Raw genomic sequence first — 8,937 nt, forward strand, 5'->3', positions numbered from 1 at the left:
ATCTTGAGATGGGTTTTTCAGTTTTAAGATTTCCTAAAAAATTTGATTACGTTAAATATTTTTACGTGGTAGAATTTGGTAGACAATCAGTGTGAAATGTGTTACACGGTAAAATAAAAGTCTCCAAGGGGGACATTCCCCCTTGAAAAAAAAAAATTACCGTGGAAAAGCTGGCTGTGAACATACAAATATATACTACTCACCCTACGTAGTGTCCGGCGACCTGTCGCCGAAACTGCTGCCAATCGTCGCCGTTGGCGTAACGGTCATGGCCACCACCACGTACCGGCAGGTATTTTCCAAGCCATAAATGATTGTATAAAAACTCTATAATTTGCTGCTCTGCTAATCCCCGCCTCAACAAGTTCGTCGACGAGACCAAGAAGCAAGTTCACCGGCGTCCGGCAAAAACAAATTCACTTTTCTCAGAACCTCTGGTAACGCCTGACGTCGGTATTACTAAGTCACTACGGAGCTCCAGTCCGAACAACCTCGTGCACATCGTCCGAAACAGACACGGCAGACAGCCGACATCTTTGCTACTACCAGTTTACGAATATTGGACAAGTCCATCATGATGGGCTAAAACAACATCGTGGGGCTGTCAGGTGCCCAGGAGAACACTGAACAGCAGTCCACGTTTCCGATTTTATGAAGATGGGCCAGGCAAACCACGTGTGTATTTGCGGCCAACCCGGCCAGCCCATCAATCCGTCAATCACGGCCAACGACAATCACCATCACAGTCAGCAGCAGCAGTAATATATATATATCATTATGTTTTCCCATCCCCCCGGATCAGTTAGGTATACTGCAACTCTCTTTTCTTTTCTGAGCTGTCGCAAGACCCACGCCACTCTGGCAACAATTACAGACGATGATATTTTATGTGTTAATAAATGTGATATGGGTTGCCAATATATAGCTAATGATATTAAATATATTCCTCTAAATGTAAACATATTAAATTATTTATCACTAATCAAGATGGTATTGAAATAATATGTAATGCATTTGTTGCATATTTAATTCTAAAAACATAATGCTTGCAATTTCGCAAGCAGATCTTGTGAATAGTTTTTAAATTTCATTTAATTTTAACTTTATTATTTGATTATTATTGCAGTATAAGGTTTAGGATTTTAGTTTAATGTTAATTCTGTATATAATAATAATAAAAGCACAATTAAAATTAAATGATAATCCTGGATATTTAGATTGTGGCGATAGTAAATAATTTTAGATAATGCTTGCAATTTCGCAAGCAGATTTTACGAATAGTTTTTAATCGATTTTAGATAGTTTTAAACATAGACACGCTAATTATTTTAAAAAAATGAAAAATAAAATAAAAAAAACATATCATTAGTAAGTTTTATTAATAGTTTTTAAGTGATTAATAAAATCTTCTCTATTTATTCCTATATCATAATGCCTCCCCACCTGATGACTAACAGCAGATTTCTTTGTACTATCTATAAAATCCGGTAAATTTTTAATTCCGGTTATATTTCCGATTTCAAATGGAACATGTCTGCTTTTAAAATTTTCTTCATAAAATGTAGGTCTATATATTGTTCCTTATTGGATAGCTCTATTGTATCTTCATGAAATTTAAATCGAAGCACAGTTAACAGATAATTTTTTTCTTCATCAGTTAATTTAAAAACAATTTCTAATCTACTATCGTTATATTATACTGAACGCTTTATTTTCCAATTAAAATCTTATACAATCTTTCCAAATTTTGAGTAGTAATATTCCTTTCATACCTTTTGCAAAATGTATAATTTCTTAAAGAATTTTCTATCTGTTTATCACTTTTATTTAAATATTTATTATGTGCTTGAAAAAACTAAAACCATTTTGAAACATCTATGTCCTTACTTTTCTCCTCAGTTTTTAAAAATCTTATTGAGACCTGATTATCTATTTATTAATAAAATTTATTTATATAGTTTATTAACAAAATTGTTTTTTTTATTTTTTAAATAGAAATTTGTATTTTTATTTAATAAGTAAATTTTTAATATCAAAAATTATTCTTGAGGAATATTTTCTTTACTCATGCTATCCACCCTTTTTGAGTGAGATTTAGTAGACAAATGCCTCTTGTGGGCTCTTAAATGCATTACTTGACCACATTCATATGTTACCAATTCAGTGCTAACTTTGGTTTTCATAAAACTTTTACACCATTTTTGGTTTTTACTAAATTCATTAAAACTCTTGAAATTTTGACATTTTAAACATAAATATACATCTCCTGCTTCCAAAGACTGCAATAATACCTCATTATTATTTATCTTCTCATAAAGACGGATAATTTTATTATTTCGATTCATTATTTATATTTATTTATATACAAAATGTTTTAGTTACATAATACATTTTTTTTTAATTATACTACTATTTATGCTTTTGAGTTTAAGTTTACTAGCTAGATTTGTAACATCTATAAAAATTACCATTTCAAACCAACAGTTATCATTACAAAAAACCAACATCTACCAAAAGTTATCATTACAAAAACCAACATCTACAAAAATCGGAGTTTCAATTCAATATCTACAAATATTAGGATTTTAATTCAACATCTACAACATCTCAATCCAACATACACAACATCTTAATTCAATATTTTGTTTATAAATATTTAAATTGTAAACAAATCATACCTGAGCGATTTTTGTTGAAAAAATGATCCTATATATAAATTTATAGGGCAATTTAGACGACTAATAACGGCTACAGTATGCCCGCGAATGAGTCAAAATTCACTAGTGGGTTGTATTTATAGCTTTGAAAACATGATGCAATATTACACAATAATTACGTAATATTGCGCAATTTGCACGATGGTAAAAAGTAATAGGTATACAAATCTAGAGAAAAAAAATCTTCTAGAATGTTCTATTTGACGTTACAAACTTGATATTACGAAATAATGGCACTTTCTTATAACGGAAAAGTTAAAGGCGTGTTATAAGCAAGTTATATATTTTTTTTCTGAAAAAGACCTATATTATATGGTAATAACTAATAAACAATCATAGCTATATGGAAACAAAGGCATTTCTTACCTATTTTATGTAGATGAATATTAATTATTCTACATATTTCGATGTGTAATTCATGTATTTACTAAATAATATGTATTTTACACATTTATTTTTTACTATTGCGTAAACTTTTAGAACACTGTTTATGTTGCAGAAAATTTTAGAATATGAAAATACTTTGGTTGTTATTTGTTTGCAATTTATTTTTGATTTGAACCTGGCGGAAAATGTATATGTTTATAATATGTATTGAGAAATGTTTGTAATTGAAAATGTATGCAATTGAAATTGTATGTAATTAAAATTGAATTCATGCAATTGATAATTTTATGTAATTGAAAATGTATGTGATTAAAAAATGTATGTAATTTTACATAAAATATGTGAAATATCGATGTAATTGTATACAAAAAAAGTAGTGAAATTTGGATGTAAAAGTGTTAAAATAAGCTAATTTTAAGGTGTTTTTTGACTGTATAAAAAGCCTAGTGCGCCAGAATAGACATAAGTATACTACTCACGTACTATACTCGACAGTCTATTTTGTCATTTTTTTTACGTATTTTTACCACGGCTCTCGCCACGCCGTAGAACTCACCGTTCGGTGTTCGTTGTAATATTGTTATATTGTTTTATAATATCGCAGTAACACACACAAATTGTAACTTTGTCACGTACCGAATAAATGTCCTCACGTGGACACTATTGCGCTACACCAATAAAAGCGTTTGTTAGTTTGTTGTTTTTTTTACCTGGACAACATTAACATAATGTAAAAAACAAATTAAAGTATTTACCTATAAGTAATATTTGTAATATATTGTGGCGATACAGGGCCCATATCACCACTTTGCTCCCGCTTTTTTGTTACCATCCGCATCCCGGACAATTTTGTTATTGTATTCGTTATTTGATTTATTTCATATTCGTTTTATTTATTGTCTTTGTACACGACCTCTGTGATATTTATATTTATGTTTCTTGTCCGTAAACAACGATCTCGTCCCTGCTATAATTCGCAACGGCAACGGCTAAGGCGCCGTTAGCCGCCCAACACTCGTTCTCTTTGCTCACCGACCTCGACCGAGCCACACGTTCCGTTCTACACACGCCTATGCCCGACACCATGTTGTTTCCCCACCAACAACAAACGAGTCGAACAGCGATCCGACCCGATGGTCATCGTGCGCCTCCGCTCGCTCTAATCAATCGAACTCATGTCCAGACAACGTCCTCGTCTTTCGACGAAGCCCCAACGCTCAATACCGAGCGTGCAACGATGATCGCCGTCTCACTATTAATGGACTCGCAATTGTAATTTATCTGTAGCGCCTTGCCGCGCTTAAATACGTTGTCTACCTTTAAATATACGACATTTGACACAAGTACACAACCGCATCAACAACCTAATAAGTGTGTTCTTTTATTTATGCCTAAATCTGTGTTCCTAAAACCTTCCACTACGGAGTCAACAACAAATAACGTATGTGTACTAGTGTGTTTGTCACTACTAGGGATCAACATTTCCGAAAAAAACCCGGGTTTTTTCCCGTTTTTTTTTTTTGAAAAAATTTGATAAAAAAATCGATTTTTTTTCTAAAGAACTAAAAAATGAATGTACAGTGGAAACAATCTAATAAATAATGATAGCTGACAATCATATCACATGCATTTTGTTTATTTTTTGTTTTTTGAGACCTTGTAATTACTACCATATAATATACTATCATAATATTTTATGTTTGATATTTTTATATTTATTACGAATTTTCCTCTTAATATTCTTCTTAATTAGTTCTTAATTAATTTGACGTGTGTCATCCCTAAACTAACTTAAGTTAATTAGCCTTTTGGTGTGAACGTTTGATACAAAGAAAAAATGGAGGGGAAGGAAAAATTCCGTCGAACGAGAAGAATTCACATTTTTTCAAAATAAAAATATATTTAACGATTTTAATAATTATAATAATATAATATACAATACGCGGCATTTCTGTCATTTCGTGAGTGCCGTGCCGATTTGTATGAGACGAAATAACGGTGAGTATTCTTTTTATCATAATTCAATGACTATTATGGTGGATCGATGGTTACCGGTGGTTCGGCAATATGACCTAAGCAACCCTTGTGTCGGTGTGTGGTTTGGCGAGGGATGTAGGTAATTGCATCTCATGACACTGTACATTTATCAACGTTTCCGTCATCATCTTCATCTATGTCGACGGCAGACGTTTCCATCTGGCCGCCTGTCAGTATGTTGTTTACCACGGCCCTGGCAAAATACCCGGCAGTGATCGAGTACTTGGATGAAATGAACGCATCCAGATTGTCACTAAGCGTCATTTGATTGTCCTGCGGCGAAATAATATGTATAAACGGTATCAGTTTAAAAAATGTCTGGGGGGGGGGGGGGGGGAGATCACCATGGATTGTTTGTTGACCAGTTATCCATGGATGAAGTTTGCTGAAAATTTTATTTTCAAAAACAATAAAATTTACTGCATTTATCAAATCTATATTACTTACTACCCAATTATAAGGTCTATAGTTTTAACACTCTCATAAAGTTAGCAGCACAACTATGACAGAGACATCCAACAAACTTGTTGAACATTATTGGATTACCCTCCAACTTTGTTGTACTTGAGTTTTAAGCAAAATTATTGCCTATTGTTTGAACCTATTTTGACATTCTGTGTCTAAATGAGTGGGCCCAACTTTTAGTTTTTTGGTTTCACGACTTGCAAATACTAGCAAATAACGTATAAAATAATGGTATAGATTTAAAGAAAATAGTAGCGCCTATTCAAATAATGTCCAATAAATTGTTGGACTAAAGTGGTTGTTTGTTGTTGGCAAAAATAATGTACGACAAATGTTCAGAGCTGTCCAACAATGTCTAACAAATTAAGCTGGACATTTTTTACTAGGGTCAAATTTTGCTAACGTAAAGTTGTGCTGTTGGAGTATAGTTGGCAGCACAAAAGTGTTATAAGCTCTAACGGCAAAGTCCAAAAAGTCAGGGGATAATCCAACAATGTCCAACAAGTTTGTTGAATGTATTTCACACGTGTCTGTAATAGTTATTCTACTAACCTTATGAGGATAGTTTTAACAGATATATATATATATATATCAGGTTATAACCACAAAGAAAGTATAAATATAAACAGATATTAGGGGTGGAGGTCAAATTTACTCAGTGCAGATACGGATGTTTTGGCGTAGGCCGCTTTGGCACAGACCAATATTTCTATACATTTAAATAATTTATATAGAATAATATTTTTTGTGATTAAAATATGGCACAAAACAAAAACACATCAATTGACAATAAAGGTCACGCGTTATCTATCCTGACGATAAAGTATACCTAACAAAAAAGAAAATCATGCGGTTGACCTGATAATTCAGTCTTCTTTGTCATTATTGACAAACATGCAAAATGCTCAGATCGTATATTGCATAGGATCTAACACATCGATCGACAAGAAAGGTCATGCGTTATCTATGTCGTGAAGGTAAACATAATATAGGTACCTAACAGTGGCGAAGCGTCATAGGAGACTAAGAGACAATGTCTCCCCACTTAGAAATTAGAACACGGGACAAATAAATACTCGTAATTATTATTTTATTTTATAAAATATTTAAAAAATGTGAATTTTATTTTATATTATAAAATATTAAAATAATATATGATGTATGTTTCAAGTATTTGTTAAAATCGGTTTTTCGTTGTACCTAGTGTTGTACAGTTATAGAATTCTTAAAATAGATTAGATGCGCGAGATACGGGCATACGGCCGTGCGTACGAGTTGGCGATACGGGTCATTCCAAGTATGGTATTTTATCTAAATCTAATAGACGTTGCGACAAAATGTCTCGCTAACATTGGCGAGCGGGTACTGAGGAAATGTTAATGTGAGTGGAGTTTACTATGTACACTCCGAGACAAGTCTCGCCGTTCGTAATTACCTCAGTCCTCAATACGTTGCCGTCTCATTGTCACGCCGCGCCATTGTGACGAAATTAATTATTGACAATGTCACTGACTTATTTTCTCAGACCAAAAATAGAAAAATAGATTTAACGTATAAATTAACGTACATTTGTTTTTTAAACTTCGTGTTAATGCGAATGGCACATATACAGTTTATTATATTACATTTTATTTTGTTTTGTTGGTTATAATTTATAAATTAACATAAATTTGTTATTACATCAAATATCATTATTTTGGAAGTTTTTAAATATAATTTCATTTTGTTTTAGTTTTTGAACATTTATTTCTTACCGTTTAGATAATGGCCATAGTTGTCGGGCTCAAGAAAAAAGAAGGGGGGAGTCTAGGCGTATAAATCCCATTTTTTTTTCAGTGTCTCCCCAACCAAAAACCTCACGCCTCACTACTGGATAATACCTACCCAAATACTTAGTGTTAGTTACTCTGTTTATAATATCACAAATCTCAATTACATTGTGTAGGTATTGATTTGGTGATAGCCGATAGGTTATCATAATAATATGGTATATATTATAATGAAATATAATGAATATAATATATTATATGATAATTCGGTTTAAAAATGTTTGGAATCGTAGTATTACCAATTGAATATGAAATATTTATAAAAAGCTATTTTGTTTTTATTAAGTATTAAGATATTGTTATTATAAAATCATTCTATTTCTCTTACTAAAAATAATTCTGCCGTTTTAAATACACGATCTAAATAATTACCAGTTATAATATTTATACAATGTCGTCTACATAAGAGTTTAGCTTAGCTATGATGTTAAGCTTAATCATGCCAATTTCTAGTTACATATAAATATATAATAATAATATAATGTGTATAAGTACCTACCTACTGGCTACTGGCTACTATACCCCGTGGAACGCCAGATATAATGAGTTAACTATTATTATTTACTACGATTAATTACCCATTTTGACTTAACTATAAATAAAAAATAGATTCACAAACATACATATATTATATGACATATGTTGTATAAACCATTTTTCTTCCAAGACTTCTAACACAGTAACACCACTATTATGATTTTAGTAAACGGGCGTAAAAATTAATCCCAGGGGAAGAGTATTTCGGTAGTTATAAAACATGGTTTACAACAATTTATTTTATTCTGTAATCGTAAAGTGTTCCGCTATATATAAATAACTAGTAAGTAAATTTGTTAGGCATACATATTTAATACATTTACAATTTATAATTGCATAATTATATTACAAGCAGGGCCGTCGTTAAGGGTAGGCAGTGCTGGCATTAGCCTAGGGCCTCGCGCTTGTAGGGCCTCGCAATTCGCACTTAAATTTAAAATATTGTTCAAAATTATTAAATTTTTTAGTTTTGTATTGATATTATTTGTTTAATCGAATGATTAGGTATACAATGTACATTTGTATTTTGTATAGTGACAAATATTATGCTGTTAGTTTTAATTTATATTGGGTATTGTAGTTTAATTTAAATTTAGTGCAGCACCGCCAGTACATAAACATTATTTTTAGTATATTTGTATATTAATACCTATTTTCGTTGTAGACGTCTTGTAGCCCACACTCTTACCAGTTGCACGTCAAGAATCAAGATAACATAATAATATTATAGCTATTAAGTATTAATGACTAACCAGTACGGCAATACGCCCGTGGATATTAATGGCTATTAGCTTTATATATATATATATTTATATTTGCTTATTATAGTATAAATAGTATAATATAATATAATATAACACTGTGACAAGGTCCTTTACACGTCTAGCTATTTTGAGTGTAGTAGTGTACATAGACAAATTTAAATGATGTGATCGATTGTTTCGATCACAAATATAACATTACCA

This window comes from Acyrthosiphon pisum, chromosome X (genome assembly GCF_005508785.2).
Source record: "Acyrthosiphon pisum isolate AL4f chromosome X, pea_aphid_22Mar2018_4r6ur, whole genome shotgun sequence".
NCBI classification, from domain to species: Eukaryota; Metazoa; Arthropoda; class Insecta; order Hemiptera; family Aphididae; genus Acyrthosiphon; species Acyrthosiphon pisum.